Consider the following 17,735-nt stretch of genomic DNA (forward strand, 5'->3'; position numbering starts at 1 on the left):
AATAAATAAAAATAAACTTAAAAAAAAAGAAGACACTGGAGAATCCCTTACTGCAGATATAAAAGAACTAAAAACTAGTCAAGCCAAAACAAAAAATGCTATAACCAAGATGGAAATTGAATGAACGCAATGATGAGGAGATGGACAAAGCAGAGGAATGAATCAGTGATATGAAAGATAAAATTATGGAAAATAATGAAGCTAAAAAAAAAGAGGGAAGGAAAGGCACTAGATCATAAATGTAGACATAGAGAACTCAGGGACTCCCTAAAACATACTAACAGTCATAGGAGTCTCAGAAGAAGAGAAAGAAAAAGGAACGGAAGGTTTGAGCAAATTATAGCTGAAAACTTCCCTAATGAGAAGAAAAATAGACACTGAAATTCAAGAAGCACAGAGACTCCCCTTAAATTCAATTAAAGCTGGCCATCACCAAGACATATCATAGTCAAATTCACAAAATACACAGACAAGGAAAGAATCCTGAAAGCAGCAAGGGAAAAAAGTCTGTAACATACAAGAGAAGACAGATCAGGTCACAGCAGATTTTCCACAAAAATGTGGCCTGTGGGAAGGGAATAGCATGATATAGCCAATGTGCTGAATGGGAAAAATATGCAGCCAAAAATACATTACCCAGCAAGGCTGTTATTCAGAATAGAATGAGAGATAGAGTTTCCCAGACAAACAAAAACTAAAGGAATTTGTGACCATTAAACAAGACCTATGAGAAATATTAAAATAGACTCTTTGAGTGGGGAGTAAAAGACCAAAAGCAACAAAGACTAGACAGGACCAGAGAATATCACCAGAAACACCAATTCTGCAGGTAATACAATGGCACTAAGTTCATACCTTTCAAAAATCACTCTGAATATGAATGAACTAACTGCTCCAATCAAAAAACATGGGGTATCAGAATGGATTTTAAGAAAAAAGACCCATCTATATGCTGTCTAAAAGAAGCTCATTTTAACCTGAAGACATCTGCAAATTAAAAGTGAGGGGATGAAGAACCATCTATCATGCTAATGAAGGTTAAAAGAAAGCTGGAGTAGCCATACTTATATCAATCAAACTAGATTGTAAAATAAAGACTGTAACAAGAGATGAAGAAGGGCACTATATCATAATTAAGAGATCTACCCAACAAGATCTAACAATTGTAAATATTTATGCCCCCAACTTGAGGAACCCAAATATATGAATCACTTAATCATGAACATAAAGAAACTCATTATAATAATACCATCATAGAAAGGGACTTCAAAACCCTATTTACAGGAATGGACAGATCACCTAAGCAGAAAATCAACAAGGAAACAATGGCTTTGAATGGCACACTGGACTGGATTAAGTTAACAGATATATTCAGAACATTTAATTCTAAAGCAACAAAATACATATTCTTCTCAAGTACACATGGAACATTCTCCAGAATATATCACATACTGGGTCACAAATCAGTCCTCAACAAGTACAAAAAGACTGAGATCATTCCATGCATATTTTCAGACCACAACACTATAAAACTTGAAATCAACCACAAGAAAAAATCTGGAAAGACCACAAATACATGGAGATTAAAGAACATCTTACTAAAGAATAAATGGGTCAACCAGGAAATTGAAGAAGAAATTTTAAAAAAATGGAAGCAAATGAAAATGAAAACACAACACTCCAAAATCTTCAGGATGCAACAAAAGCAGTCCTAACAGGGAAGAAATTTGCAATGTAGGCCTACCTCAAGACATGAGAAAAGTCTCAAATACACAATCTAACATTACACTTAGAGAGCTAGAAAATCAACAGCAAATAAAGCCTAAAGCCAGCAGAAGAAGGGAAATAATAAAGATTAGAGCAGAAATAAATAATATAGTAACAAAAAAATAGTAGAACAGATCAACAAAACTAAGAACTGCTTCTTTGAAAGAATTAATAAAATTAATAAACCCCTAGCCAAACCTACCAAAAAGAAAGAGGACAGACCCAAATAAATAAGATCATGAATGAAAGAAGACAGATCACAACCAACACCACAAATAATTATAACAGTATGTTATGAGCAATTATATGCCAACAAACTGGGCAATCTAGAAAAAATGGACAAATTCCTAGAAACAAACTACCAAAACTGAAACAGGAAGAAATAGAAAATTTGAACAGATCCATAATCAGGAAAGAAAGTAAATCAAAAATCAAATATATCCCAACAAACAAAAGTCTACAGCTGGATGGCTTCCCAGAGGAATTCTAACAGACATTTAAATAAGAGTTATGCTTATTCTTCTCAAACTGTTCCAAAAAATAGAAATAGAAGGAAAACTTCAAACTTATTCTATGAGGCCAGTATTACCTTGATTCCAAAACCATACAAAGACCCCACTGAACAGGAGACTTACGGGCCAATACCCCTGATGCACCTGCATGTGAAAATTCTCAACAAGACACTAGCAAATCGAATTCAACAATACATTTAAAAAAATTATTCACCACAATCAAGTAGGATTTATTCCCAGGCTCTAGGGCTGGTTCAATATTCACAAATCAATGTGATACACCACATTAATAAAATAAAGGATAAGAACCATATGATCCTATCAATAGATGCAGAAAAAGCATTTGACAAAACACAGCATCCTTCCTTGATAAAAGCCCTAAACAAAATAGGGATTGATGGAACATATCTCAACATCCTAAAGGCCATATATGAAAGACCCTCAGCTAATATCATCCTCAGTGGGAAACACTGAGAGCTTTTCCTTTATGGTCAGGAAAAAGACAGGGATATACACTCTCACCATTACTATTTAACATAGTACTGAAAGTCTTAGTCTCAGCAATCAGACAACAAAAAGAAATGAAAGGCATCCAAATCAGCAAGGAAGAAGTCAAACTTTCACTATTTGCAGGCAACATGATATTCTATCTAGAAAACCTAAAAGACTCCACCAAAAAATTTCTAGAACTCATACATGAATCCAGCAAATTCTCAGGATATAAAATCCATGTACAGAAATCTGTTGTATTTCTATACACCAATAATAAAGAAGCAGAAAGAGAATCAAGGAATCAATCCCATTTACAATTGCACCAAAAACAATAAGATACCTAGGAATAAACCTAATGAAAGAAGTAAAAGATCTGTATTCTGAAAACTATAGAACACTTATGAAAGAAATGGAAGAGGACACAAAGAAATGGGAAAAAAAATTCCATGCTTATGGATTGGAAGAACAAACATCGTTAACATTTCTATGTTACCAAAGTAATCTACACATTTAATGTAATCTCTATCAAAATAGCACCAGTATTTTTCACAGAACTAGAACAAACCATCCTAAAATTTTCATGAAACTAGCTAAAGCAATCCTGAAAAATAAATCCAAAGCTGGAGGCATCACACTTCCGGACTTCTACCTACATTACACTCCTGTACATCAGTTTGGTAATGGCACAAACATAGACACATAGATCAGTGGAACTGAATAGAAAACTCATTAATGAACCCACAACTATATGGTCAACTAATCTTCCATAAAGCAGGAAAGACTCTCCAATGGAAAAAAAGACAGTTTCTTCAACAAATGGTGCTAAGAAAACTGGACAGCAACATACAAAAGAATGAAACTGTACCACTTTCTTATACCATACATAAAAATAAATTCAAAATGGATGAAAGACCTAAATGTAAAACAAGAAATCATCAAAATCCTAGAGAAGAACATAGGCAGCAACTTCTTTGACCTCAGCCATAGCAGCTTCTTACTAGACATGTCGCCAGAGGCAAGGGGAACAAAAGCAAAAATGAACTATTGGGACCTCATCAAGATAAAAATCTTCTGCACAGTGAAGCAAACAATCAACAAAACTAAAAGACAAATGACATAATGGGAGAAGATATTTGCAAATGACATATCTGATAAAGGGTTAGTATCCAAAACCTATAAAGAACTTAACAAATTCAACACCCCAAAAATAACTAATCCAGTATAGAAATGGGCAGAAGACATGAATTGACATTTTTCCAAGGAAGACATCCAAGATGACTAACAGACACATGAAAAGATACTCAACATCACTTATCATCAGGGTAATCAAAACCATGATGAGATACAAACCTCATACCTGTAAGAAAGGCTAAAATTAACAACTCAGGCAACAACAGATGTTGGCGAGGATGTGGACAAAGGGGAACCCTCTTACACTCTTGGTGGGAAAGCAAACCGGTGAAACTACCCTGGAAAACAGTATGGAGTTTCCTCAAAATTTTTTAAAAAGAACTGCCCTATGATCCAGAAATTGCACTACTAGGTATTTATCACAAGGATACAAAAATACTGATTCAAATGGGCACATGCACCCCAAAGTTAACAGCAGCACTGTCAAAAGTAGCCAAATTATGGAAGGAGCCCAAATGTCCATTAACTAATGAACAGATAAGGAAGAGGTGGTATATTTGTACAATGGAATATTTCTTGGCCATCAAGAAGAATGAAATCTTGCTATTAGCAATGATATGAGCTAATTGAGCTAGAATGTATTATACTAAGTGAAATAAGTCAGTCAGAGAAAGACAAATACCACATGATTTCATTCATATGTGGAATTTAGGAAACAAAACAGATGACCACATGGGAATTGGAAAGAGAGAGGGAAGCAAACCATAAAAGGCTCTTAAATATGAGAACAAACTGAGGATTGATGGAGGGAGATGGGTGGGGAATGGCCTAAATGGGTGATGAGTATTAAGGAGGACACTTGTTATGATGAGCAGTGTTATAGGTACAAGATGAATCACTAAATTCTATTCCTGAAGGCAATGTTACACTATATGTTAACTAAAAAGAATTTAAGTAAAAATTTGGGGGGGGACATGCTTAAAAACTACACAGTGGGGTCTCTTTTTATACTTCAAGCAGAACAGTCCTTCTTTGTAATGGAAAATAATTTTGTGTCTTTACACAGAATTATGTTTACGGAAGAGAAGGAATGATTTTTATCAGTAAGTGCATAGTGTGGGGCAATCCAATCAGGTGGAGGCTGGTGGTAGGAACGAACAGTAAAAGAATTCACCTAAGGCAGAACAAAGGAGATAGTTTATGGAAAACACTGCAAGAGAGTGGAGGCTAGGACAGCAAAGGAGAGACTGTCTGCCAGGAAGCAGTGCTGGGGCTGTAGTTAAGGGAGAAAGTGAAGAGGTATGGATGGGAATGTATGGAATTTTCCTTTTTTGGCACCTGTGTCTGGGTCAGCTAGGGCTTATGGATATTTTGAAGTGGGTCACCTAATGGGCCTGTTTGTATTCATCCAGGGGGTCACTGTGGGCCCTTCTCCTTACTCGGGTTTCCATTGCTCGAGTTGGCTGCCTAAAAGCAGCCTCCACACATGGCAGTGCAATGGCAATAGTACAGGCTAACAGTCCTTCAATCTGCCTCCTTTGAAAAATATCCCACTGATCTGTAAACCATGGGGCATCGATGTCTCACCCCTTCTTGGTGTCCTGGTTTCTCAGCTGCAAAAATGAATGCAGTCTTACTAGGAAGCTCCACCCTCCACATTTCATCCAGCCCCATAAAGTCTATAGAAGTGAAGATTCCAGCAGTTTCCCTTTGTACTAATAGTGATAAGGAGGAGAACAAAGGCAAAAGAAATGTAAATAAAATTTTAAATTAAATTTTCTTACAGCTTGCAGCCCACTGACAAATACTTGAGATAAGCAGAATATGACATTCCTCAGGAGCTCACAACTGCCTTAATGCTAATGCTTTGCTAGAGGCAAAAAACACTCTTAGCTGGACAACAGCCAGACCTCCAGGATACTGTAAGTCATCTTTTTTTTTTTTTTTTTTTGAGAGAGGGAGAGAGAAACAGAGTATGAGCAGAGGAAGGGCTGAGGGAGAGAGAGAGAGAGACACAGAATCTGAAGAAGGCTCCAGGCTCTAAGCTGTCAGCAAAGGGCCCGATGCGGGCCTTGAACTCATGAACTGTGAGATCATGACCTGAGCAGAAGTCAGATGCTTAACCGACTGAGCCACCCAGGCACCCCTATAAATAATCTTTAATATATGAAAATCCCTTTAGAAACTTCCTTTATCTTTCCCCCACCCCAACTTAAAAGTATATAATCAATCTCTCCTCACAATCATAGTGCAGCTCTTTCTGCCTATGGGTCCTGTCCCTGTGCTTTAATAAAAACACCTTTATGCACTGAAAAAAAAAAGGGGGGGTAATTACATGAGGTAATGAGGGTGTTAACTAACCTTATTGTGATAATCATTTTTCAATATATATGTGTATCAAATCATCAAAACATCACATACGTCTTAAACCTAGTGTTATATGTCAATTATGTCTCAATAAAGCTGAAAAATATATACCTAAAAGAACCTGAGGCCACAGAAATCATCTGAGACTTAGTGATAGCCCAATTTATCCTAATAATCATCATCATCCTCATAGTATAACTTTCTCATCAGGTCTTCTCAAATTAGATTCTCAAAACTTAGCAGGCCACATGTTTTTAATTTTTGTTTTTCAGACCACATGTTTTTAAAGATCCAGCACCTAATAAGGAAATCATGTCTAATAGTTGTTTACATGAAATGATTTTTGATAAATACTATTTATGAGAATTGTTGGCAGTGTCTACTGAAAATTACCTAAGTTGTAACAGATATCCAAAAATTATGAAAATATATTAGTATTTCAATTATTCTTCACTTTCAGTGTTTTCATAGAAATACTGAAGCAAGTAAAATGATATATAATTAATAAGCGTGACATGCTGTCTTGAACTTGCAAGTTTCTTAATTAATACATATATTCCACAAACCAATACAATATTGAGACTTTCAAATATTTCAAAGAAACCAGAAGTTGTGTTTAGGTAAACTATGCGACAGATGGAAAATTAAGTAGAAGTCAGTTAGGGTAAAATATGCATTTTCTAAAAGACTGTTTTTTACCATATATTTAACTAAAACCAGACATTCTTCTGATAATAGTGTTCTAACAAGGAAAAAATAACATTGTTATTGCAGACAAGATTTAATCTCTGTAAACTATGAAGAATGAAATACATGTTTTCTCTCTGCAGTGACATTATGACATAGCCAAATATAGGAAAAAGATTTAAACTTTTCAAAATAATCGCCAGACTTATGCTTTCACAGTTTTATTATTTCTAGTATTATGTTTACAGAAATTTTAATGAGTCACTAAGAGTATAACGAATTTGTGTGTCTATCCTTTCTGCAGCCATAGAGAAAGTGGATGAGACATCATGTACTATCTCTAAATCTGTCAAATCAGCAGTATTGAAAGCCAATGATAATATCCATTACAGGCTGCTAAACAGGTTCATAAAAGAAGAGAGGAGCAAGGGAACCAGGGAACCCTAAAACCATTTTTACTTATAAAATATCAGTTATAAACTGAGTGAATTTCAATTGATAAGTGCTATTGAGAATATAAAAACTTCATGTGATACACAATCTCTGTACTCAATAACATAATTTTTAACTTAGAGAAATTTTTTTAAATGCATAAAAATGAGTAAGCAATATGAGTGAACAATTCTATGAAATGTAAATATTGTGTTAGTGACTCTAAACTAAGGTCAACAAACAAAACAGACTACTTGAAAAGAAGAGAATTATCTTAAGACTATATTTCAGTTTGGGAGTGTCTCAGTCAGTTCAATGTCCTACTCTTGGTTTTGGCTCAGGTCTGATCTCATGGTTCATGGGTTCAAGCTCCACATCAGGCTCCACACTGATAGGGATTCTCTCTCTCTCCCTATCTCTCTCTCTCTCTCTCTCTGCCCCTCCCCTTCTTGCACTCTCTCTCTCAAAATAAATAAATACACTTTAAAAAAAAAAAGAAAGGACTACATTTCAGTTTTATGATGCACAAATGATGAAAGAATTCTGAAACATAAAGAAGTATAAATCTGTGAGGAACAACTTCAACAGAAGATAGAATAAAGTCAGAGGACTTATTACTACCCACAGGTAGTAGCCAGTAAGAGATACAGAAGCATTTACTCTAAGCTGACTGAGTCCAGACTGCTAAGTATATCCAAGGACTTCCAACTTCAAGTACCACAAACGTAGTACTAAACACATGCAAATTAAAGTCTGTGGATGAAGGGAAATTTGTTTATCCTGTTAAAAACACTGTAAGAAATATTTCTCTTACTATTTAATTTTGTTATTTACCATAGCATTTTATATTTTTAAATAAAAGTAAAGATTAACCTATATAAAGCACTAGATGAATGAGACTACAATACCAACCACCCACTCAAGACAACATACTTTACTCAAGACAAACCTTAAAAACTTTAAATGGGAATACTATGAACCAAAAAGCTAAAATGTAACCACATGTACTATAGACACAAAAATATTTGAGTATAGACATCAAATAAAAAAGCAGCTGACCTATGTTTTATTTTTGTTGATGTTTATCATCACAATTTAATCCAACAGAGATTTATTGAGCACCCATTATGAACCAGCCACTGTGACAAATGCTGGGGATAGAGATGAATGAACTGATTAAATGGTGGTTCTGAATTTAGCATCGGTTTTCTCCCCACAATTTTAACACTCTCCTCTTCCCATTCATCTCATCCCCCCGCCCACCAAGCTGAATTTTAAACCAATAAAAATTAACCTGATAAAAACTATTTGGAGACATTCATATCATTTTAGATGGGATCTGTATATTTTCCAATTTCAGTGAATAAGCAAAGTAACTCAATTATAAAAGTCAAACTAGACTTGCATAGTTTTACATCCATTTTGCATTTTACAGGAATAGTCATCCTTTTCAAGTTTCTTTTAATCTCTTTCTCTTTCACTCTCTCTCTCTCTCTCTCTCCCTCTCTCCCTCTCTCTCTCTCTCTCTGTCTGTCTGTCTCTCTCTCTCTCTCTCTGTCTCTCGCACACACACACACACCTGCAACCCTAATCTACATTAAATCTTTTAGACATCAATCATTCTGAGCTAACTAGCTGGCTTCTTGAATGATTGCAATTTTGACATTTTCAATGGTCATGTATATTACTTAAAACCTAAAATCATAATACATAAAACAGAGCCATAGGAATCATTTGGGACAATCCATTGACTTTATAAGTAAAAGAAGTCACACATATGTACACATTCAATAGCCAGCTGTCGTCAAAGTCAGTACTTGTACCTAATTCTTGTTATTCTTAATCCAATTTTGTTTCCATTACCTGTGATACCTCTGTTTCTCCCTCGGTGTATTCTCATCATGAGTTCTTCATTCTTAGAATCATTTCTGAGTAGTAGTGGCACATTTTCTATAAGTCATCAAATATTAAGTAATGGTATAGCTTAAGATGTACTAGTAAGTCACACTACTGGTTAAGTTCTACAGCCAGAATTTTTGACACATTTTTTTAACGTTTATTTATTTTTGAGAGACTGAGAGGCAGAGCATGAGTGGGGGAGGGGCAGAGAGAGCGGAAGACACAGAATCTGAAGCAGGCTCCAGAGTCTGATCTGCCAGCACAGAGCTGAACGTGGGGCTCGAACTCACGAGCCATGAGATCATGACTTGAGCTGAAGTCGGACGACCAACCAACTGAGCTACCCAGGTGCCCCTTGACACATATTTTTGGTTCCTTCTTTTGTGGGGGGAGAGGGGTCTATTAAAATATGCTGTCTCTCTATAACAGTATATGGAATAAAGGCTATTAAAATTTTTAAATCAACTCAAAATTTTGACACAAGGAATTAAATGATCCCAATTAGTTAGATCACTGAAATATTACAGAATAAGATTCATGGTGGAGATATAATAATTATTTCTCAAAATTAAATAGAGAAGTAATAGTTCTAAAGTGAGTCAGGCAAAATATAAAACCCATATTGGAAGTGAACTCATTTCTGCTGATTCACTGTGAGAAACAACATAATCAGAAGGTAGAGGAATTTAACCTGAGCAACCCTGAAACCCCACTTAGGAAACAAAAGGGGCACAGGTGGTGCTTCGTCTGCTTCTATTGAATGAAGATCATGATTTTGGAAATGAAAACTGAACAGCAGCTACCTAGATGTCATACAGGACTAGGGTTTGTTCATTCATAAGCCCTACTGTGCCAGTTTAGTGGAGAGCATTTAGATGAGGGAAAAAGAGAATAATGATATCATTACAGATCCCCTCAAAGAAAGGACTGACTTCCCTCACAAAGGTTGTAAATCAAGCACAAAGGCAAGAGATCATAGCACCAATTAATCCAGATATCTGCTAAAAGTCAAATCCTTCTTCAGAAAAAACACTCTGCTTCAGAAATATTCTCTCTCTCTCTCTCTCTCTCTCTCTCTCTCTCTCTCTCTCTCTCTCTCTCTCCCCTCTTGTCTCTCTGACAATATCCTCATGCACAAAACTGAAAAAACACTAATATTCTATTTTGGACTCATTTGGGATATAGATATGATAGAAACTGATATAGGGAATGGCCTCTTAATTTTGAAATAAATAATGGCAGAAGAAGGAAATGTTGGAAATGGTCCAATATAGTCAAACTGCAGATATAAAGTGTATTGACGAGAGAATAGGAGAGAAAAACATGATGATCTCAAAGTTTTAAACACAAATATCACAGAAGTGACATAAAGCCTTAAAATAGCCCTGGAAAGGTTTAAGCCCAGGATGTGCTGAGATTGTGGGAAACATGAAAACAAGTGAATGGTTTCAACTAATTCCAGGGAAGCAATAATCAAGGAATGTCTATTTCCTGCTGGAGGTAGATAATGGAATGTTAATGGATAATAAAGGAAAGGCAGAAAGATCCATTAAGCAATTTCATTTTCATCTTCTCCAAAGAGTACAATCTTTACCAATATGTTGCCTCTTAAGCTTGCCTGAGCTTTTAAGAGACCAACAGCAAATTCTAAACAAATTCTGGAACGCCAATGAGGCAGGACTAAGTAACCCTTTCCAATGGGGAGCAAATATCAGACATTTCATTTCACCCATAAATGTTTCAGAATATTGTCTACAAGAAAAGGATTCTTTTTTTAATTAAAAAAATACCATTACTCTTCTTAAAATTAACAAGTTTTTAATATTATCAAATACCTAGTCAATGTTCAAATGTCTGTAATTGTTTCATTAATGCTTTATTTAGAGTTGATTTGATTCAATCAAGAACCAAACCATGCCCATATGTTGCATTTGGTTAACATGCTTCTTAAACATTTAATTTTCAATGTTTGTTTACTTTTGAGAGAAAGAGAGAGATCATGAGCAGGGAAGGGGCAGAGAGAGAGAGAGACAAAGAGAATCCCAAGCAGGCTATGCACTGTCAGTGCAAAGCCCGACGTGGGGCTCAAACCCACAAACCATGAGATCATGACCTGAGCTGAAATCAGGAGTCAGAAGCTTAACAGATTGAGCCATCCAGGTGCCCCAGTTAACATGTTCTTAAATCTCTTTAGTTCATACATTTTGCCTTGAGATTTTTTTTTCTAAATTTAAGAAACAAGTCTGTTGTTCCTACAGAGTTTTCCACATTCTAGATTTTGCTGACCCCAGAGTGTCAACATATTATTCAGTCTCCTATGGATAATTAGATATAGAGGTCTGATCAGATTCAGTTTGATATTCTGTCCAGGGACACCCTGGTGGCTCAGTCAGTTAAGCGTCTGCCTGCATCTCAGGTCTTGATCTCGAAGTTCGTGGATTCGAGCCCAGTGACGGGCTCTGTGCTGACAGCTCAGAGCCTGGAGCCTGCTTCAGATTCTGTGACTCCCTCTCTCTCTCTGCCACTCCCCCGCTCCTGCTCTGTCTTTCTCTCTCAAAAATATATAAACATTAAAAAAAATTTTTAAAGAATAAGGCATAGTTGATGTTGTGTACTTCTACTAGGAAGTATGCAACATTCGATTGTCCCTCTTTTTGTGAGGGAGGTTTTTTTACGTATATCTAGTTTTTTTTGTTTGTTTGTTTTTGAGAGAGAGAGAGCTCAAACAGAGTTCAAACCCACGAACTGTGAGATTATGATCTGAGCCGAAGGTGGACACATAACCAACTGAGCTACCCTGATTTCCATTAAAATGTTTTTAGCAGCTATCATTGACCTTTGCCTAGGTCTATTACTTTTTAGAAATCAGAAAGTGGTAATGTTCTCATTATTTGATTTCTTCATTTATTACCTGGAATGCTTCAATAAAGATCCCCTTATCACCTATATGGCTACCCTAAAGTTCTTCATACAAGAAAGACATTATTTGATACATTCCCTTCTTTACCAGGATTCAGAATAATGAGTTGGTTCTGTAACCTTCAAAGGTAACCAATGAGGCATTTTTTTAAGTTTTATTTAAATTCCATTTAGTGGGGCGCCTGGGTGGCGCAGTCGGTTAAGCGTCCGACTTCAGCCAGGTCACGATCTCGCAGTCCGTGAGTTCGAGCCCCGCGTCGGGCTCTGGGCTGATGGCTCAGAGCCTGGAGCCTGTTTCCGATTCTGTGTCTCCCTCTCTCTCTGCCCCTCCCCCGTTCATGCTCTGTCTCTCTCTGTCCTAAAAATAAATAAACGTTGAAAAAAATAAAATAAAAAAAATAAATTCCATTTAGTAACAGTGTAATATTAGTTTCAAGTGTACAATATAGCGATTCAACACTTCCATACAACACTTGGTGCTCATCACAAGTGCCCTCCTTAATCCCCATCTCCTATTTCACCCATCCCCCTCACCCACCTCCCCCCTGGTAACCATCAGATTATTCTCTATGGTCAAAAGAGTCTGGTTCTTGGTTTTGCCCCTCTCTCTCTTATTTCCTCCTTTGCTAGTTTGTTTTATTTCTTAAATTCCACATGAATGAAATCATATGGTATTTGTCTTTCTATGACTAATTTCATGTAGAATAATACTCTGTAGCTCCATCCATGTTATTGCAAATGGCAGGATTTCATTCTTTTTTATGGCTGAGTAAATTCCATTCCACATATATACCACATCTTCTTTATGCATTTATTTGAGTATCATTATGAAGTCATGAAATTTATCTTATTTGATGTCCTATATTCGAATACAGTCCTTAATCCTTATATGAGGAAGTCTCTTTAATTTGGTTCCTGTGCCATTTCTGTCATAACCCATAATAGGAGGTGGTAGCTTCCTCATTTTCTGGTATAACAAGATCTTTCTGACTCCTCTTGTATATCTTCTGCTCTGGACCTGGAAACACTTATTTTTGCAAAAACTCTGTTTTCTTTTTATGGAAAAAAATTAAAGAATCAGCTTGGGTATTATAAAGTGTTGCCTCAGGACTTTTTTAGCAGACAGAGCTAGGAAACAACTTGTTCGAAGAGAAAATATATCATCATGAATTCGTATTAATATTTCCAATCCAAGTTTAGGTTAAGATGTTTTCAGTTAATTTTTTGTTTGTACTTTTATATGTCTCTTCTCTTATGGTAAAAATATTGGTTCCTAACAGCATTAACATAATTACTTATTAATTAGTTTTGAACAATATCATCACTGATTACTGAAAAAACAATTTAATATTTCTTTGCATATCTTTTTCTCCTTAGCCCATGTTCACTAGAGTCGTATAAACTACTATGTTTTAAAGTCACTTGAAGTATCTACTCTCTGTGTCATTAACCTACTAATTCAATTTGTTTCATTTTGCTCCCAATTTTTAGGAACTCCTTTTAATTTTAGATTAATTTATTATATAGTTATGTAAAACATACTCATGTTTCCAAAGTCAAATCTAAAAACTAAAATTAAAAAGATATATTCTGAGAACTCCAGCTTCCCAAAAGAGTGCCCCCTAGGAACATTTAGCAATGTCTGGTTGCACAACTAAGCAGGTACATCTGTAGGTATAGGCCAGGGATGCTGTTAACCATCCTACAATGCAGGAGAGAGATAGTCCTACAACAAAGAATTATTCAGTTTAAGCTTTCAATATTTTTGCTGTTGAGAAATGCTTCTCTATAAATAACACTTGTTCCTTTTGTTTGAGTTACTCTTTTTCTAATACACACCAAAGAAAAAATTACTTACTTAGATAACAGTAGACATAATACATAGTTTTCTCCTTGATTTTTTTAATGTAATGACATACCCTGGAGCTCATTTCAAAGCAGTATATAGATGTATTCTTCATTCTTTTCCACAAGGGCATAGTACTTTATTATATGGATGCATAGTAGTTTATTCAACTATTTCTTATTCATAGATATTAGACTCGAGTATTTTTCTATTGAAAATAGCTCTGCAATGAATAGTGCTGTGCATATGTCCTTTTGTACTTTTGCAATGCCCATATATTTGGATGATCTTCTAGAAGTGAGGTCACTAGGTCAAAGAGAAAATGCAATTATAACTTTGCTACCTATTGTCAATCCCCCTCCATACAGGTTTCTTCATTTCTATCAGCCAGTGGAATACTTTTTCAGATTTTTTATCACTGTTTTTACGAAGATTGAAAAATTATATGTCAGTGCAATTTTTAATTTGCATTTCTCATTATACATGAGTTAAATATCTTTTCATTTCACTCAGGACCATTAGAATTTATTATTACTTTTATTAGTTAACTTCTGCCATTTTTTCTCAGTGTTACTAGTCTCATTCTGCTATATTTTTAGGCGCTCTTTTTGTATTAGAGATAATAACCCTCTGTAATATAATTCACAAATACTTTTCCCAGTTTATGTTTTTATATGTTAATTTTCTTATAGCTTTTTCCATGCAAAACTTTTTTTTATTTTAGCACAGTCAAATGTACCTGTCATTACCCTATGTCTTCTAGATTTCTGAATTTTTATCAAGTTTTCCCACTTACAAATTATGAAGGGATTCCTGCATTTTTTTTTTCTGGTAGTTTCATGACCTCTCTGATACATTTGGAATTCATTCTGGTAAATGGTTCAAGGAAGGATCAACTTTCATCATTTTCCATGTAGCTATTCAGTTATGCCACCCACTATCATTACTTAAAGTATTCATCTTTGGATATCCTATCTTTATCTTGTATCAATTTCTATATGCACTTGGGACTATTTCTGGATTTTTTTATTCTATTAGTCTAATTACATTAATTTGTCTATTACATTACTCTGCCTAATTAATGCACTGATTACGTCTGTTAAAACCAGCATCCCAATAACTTTTCTTCCTTTTTTAGGATTTCTCTGGCTATTCTTGCTTGGCATTCTTTCACATAAAAATTTGAATAAACTAGTATATCTCCAGTTTTCATTTAAATAATGACAAATATATAAATTAACTCATGAAGAGTTGTCATCTTTATATCATTCAGTCTTTCCAGCTAAGAATATGGTGTCTCCTTCCATTTGTTCAAATCTAATTTTTGTGCATTTTGGAGATGTCTCATAGTTTTCCTCATATAGGCTTGAATATTTCTTAAGTTCATGCCTAGATATTCTATTTCATTTCATTTTCTATCATTAACAGGATCCTCTATTCCTATTGTATCCTAATATATTATTATGGGTTGATATGAATGCTATTGATTTTGTCTATTGATTACTTAACAAACTATTTTACTAGACATCAGATGTATTTGAGTGGGTTTAGCATTCCCTTATAATAGCTGGAAGAGGCCCAAAGAAATACTGCTTTATTATGTTTGAGAGTTCCTATTTTTAGCGTAGGTTGATGTGGCCAAGGGAAACAGATTGCCATGAATCAGAAGAGCAAAACAAGTACCACTGAGAAAATAATGGAAGCCCCATCAGAAAAGAAGATAGTAAAAGAATACTTAGGGGAGACAATTTTCGAAAATGATGGAAATGCTTCGTATCTTGATAGGTTTGTGTTTATACAAATGGCATGTATCTGCCAAGATTCATGAAATTGTACAACTAAGATTTCTACATGTCACTACATAGAAATTTCACTTCAATAACCTGTAAATAAAAAGAGTACCTAGGGGTTTTTTTATTTCTTACTTTTCTAATCTAAATAAATACCCACTGAAAAGCATCAAACCAACAGCTATAGATGGTTAAAATTTTCCACCTCCTCCCCAAGCCTACTCTTCAGAGGAAATCACTGTTAACACTTCAGTGTCAATACTCCCAGACTTTCTATAACATATAAGTTCTCTCTCCCTTCCTCCTTCCCTCCCTTCCTCTCTCCATCCATTTCCTCCCTCCCTCCTGTCTCCTCTCCCCTCCTCCTCCTCCTCATCCTTTTTCTTCTTTCTCCTTCCTCTCCCTCTCCCTCTCTTTGTTCAAGCCAAAAACCCACACAATCCAAATTCAAGGAAGAAACAAATTTCAGCAACAAAAGCTATTATCAAGTTCTTTTATTTCTCAAATATAGTGAACAGGACACATGCTTCATAGAAGTATTTCTTAAAATTCCCCCTTTCTCTTCCATCAACGTCTAGTACAAATGAAGGGGTTTCATCCAACTTCTGAGAACAATCCTCTGAAATATCTCTTCCCTCATTCCTAGATTGGACTGTTTCTCTATTTTACCTCATTCCTTTTCCCACTTCTACATCACTATCGGGAAGTACCTGACAGCTTAGACCCCTGTTGGATTATTAGGGAGAAGAAAAAAATGTGAGAAAGCAGAAGCCACCAAAGGGTGGGAAGGAAGCTGAGAACAATATTTGTCATACTAAAATGATAAGCATATATATACACAAACACAAATTATAATCCTATGATACAAACATCCTGCAATATGATTTTCAATTTACTCAACTATAAACTCAAAGTACTTATCCATACCATGAACAGATAGATACTGTAATTATTTCAAGTCACTAGATAGGTCAAAAGACTCATAGGTGTGAACTGGATAAAATAGCTAGTAGGGTTACTGCTATTAAGAATAGTAACTAGATTGCTGATTAATAAGTATTGTTACAGAAACTGGTCTGGATCACCTGGCAGAAGAAACAAGTGGCACTCAGAGATCTGGAGATCTTGGAAGTCAGAGGTTTATTTTACACCAGTAGGCTCAGAGGAGATCACTCTCCAGAGGTCTGACCCTGGAGCATAAGCAGAGGGAACAATTTATAATCTGTTACTTCCACATTCCTCATTAGTAGTAACTTGGCAGAGACAAGCAGGGTGGGAAGAAGAACCCGGAAGGGGTGTCTTAGGTCAGGGACTGGAATTACCCTGTCAGTCCTGTTTGCCATCTTATAACAGATTTTTCCCTATCAATATCAACCTGGAGAGTGCTCTCTAGTGGCTTGCTATAGAACTCTATCCTTGCCTCTGCCCTGTTCAACATTCCTATTGGTAATTTAGATAATGACATAAAAATCATCCTTCTGAAAATTGTTTGACATAAGTGTAAGAGGAATGGCTAATGCAATAAGTGATGTAATCAGGATTCAAACTATTCTTCTTAAGTCTTATTAAACCAAAATCCAACAAGAAAAAATGCAAAAGTAAAATATAAAGTTTGAAACATAGGAACATAACCACAATAACTTAAAGGTAAGATATAAAAGACTAATGGGGGGCCTGGGTCACTCAGTCGATTAAGCATCCAACTCCTGGTTTTGGCTCAGGTCATGATCTTGCTGTTTGTGAGTTCGAGCCCCACATTGGGTTCCGTGCTATCAGCTGATAGCAAGGAGCCTGCTTGGGATTCTCTCTCTCCCTTTCTCTCTCTCCCCTTCCCTGCTTGTGCCCTCCCTCTCTCTCTCAAAGTAAAATAAACTTTAAAAATAAATAAATAAT

Source organism: Herpailurus yagouaroundi, unplaced genomic scaffold (genome assembly GCF_014898765.1).
Source record: "Herpailurus yagouaroundi ecotype Mexico unplaced genomic scaffold, PumYag 28, whole genome shotgun sequence".
In the NCBI taxonomy this organism is placed as follows: Eukaryota; Metazoa; Chordata; class Mammalia; order Carnivora; family Felidae; genus Herpailurus; species Herpailurus yagouaroundi.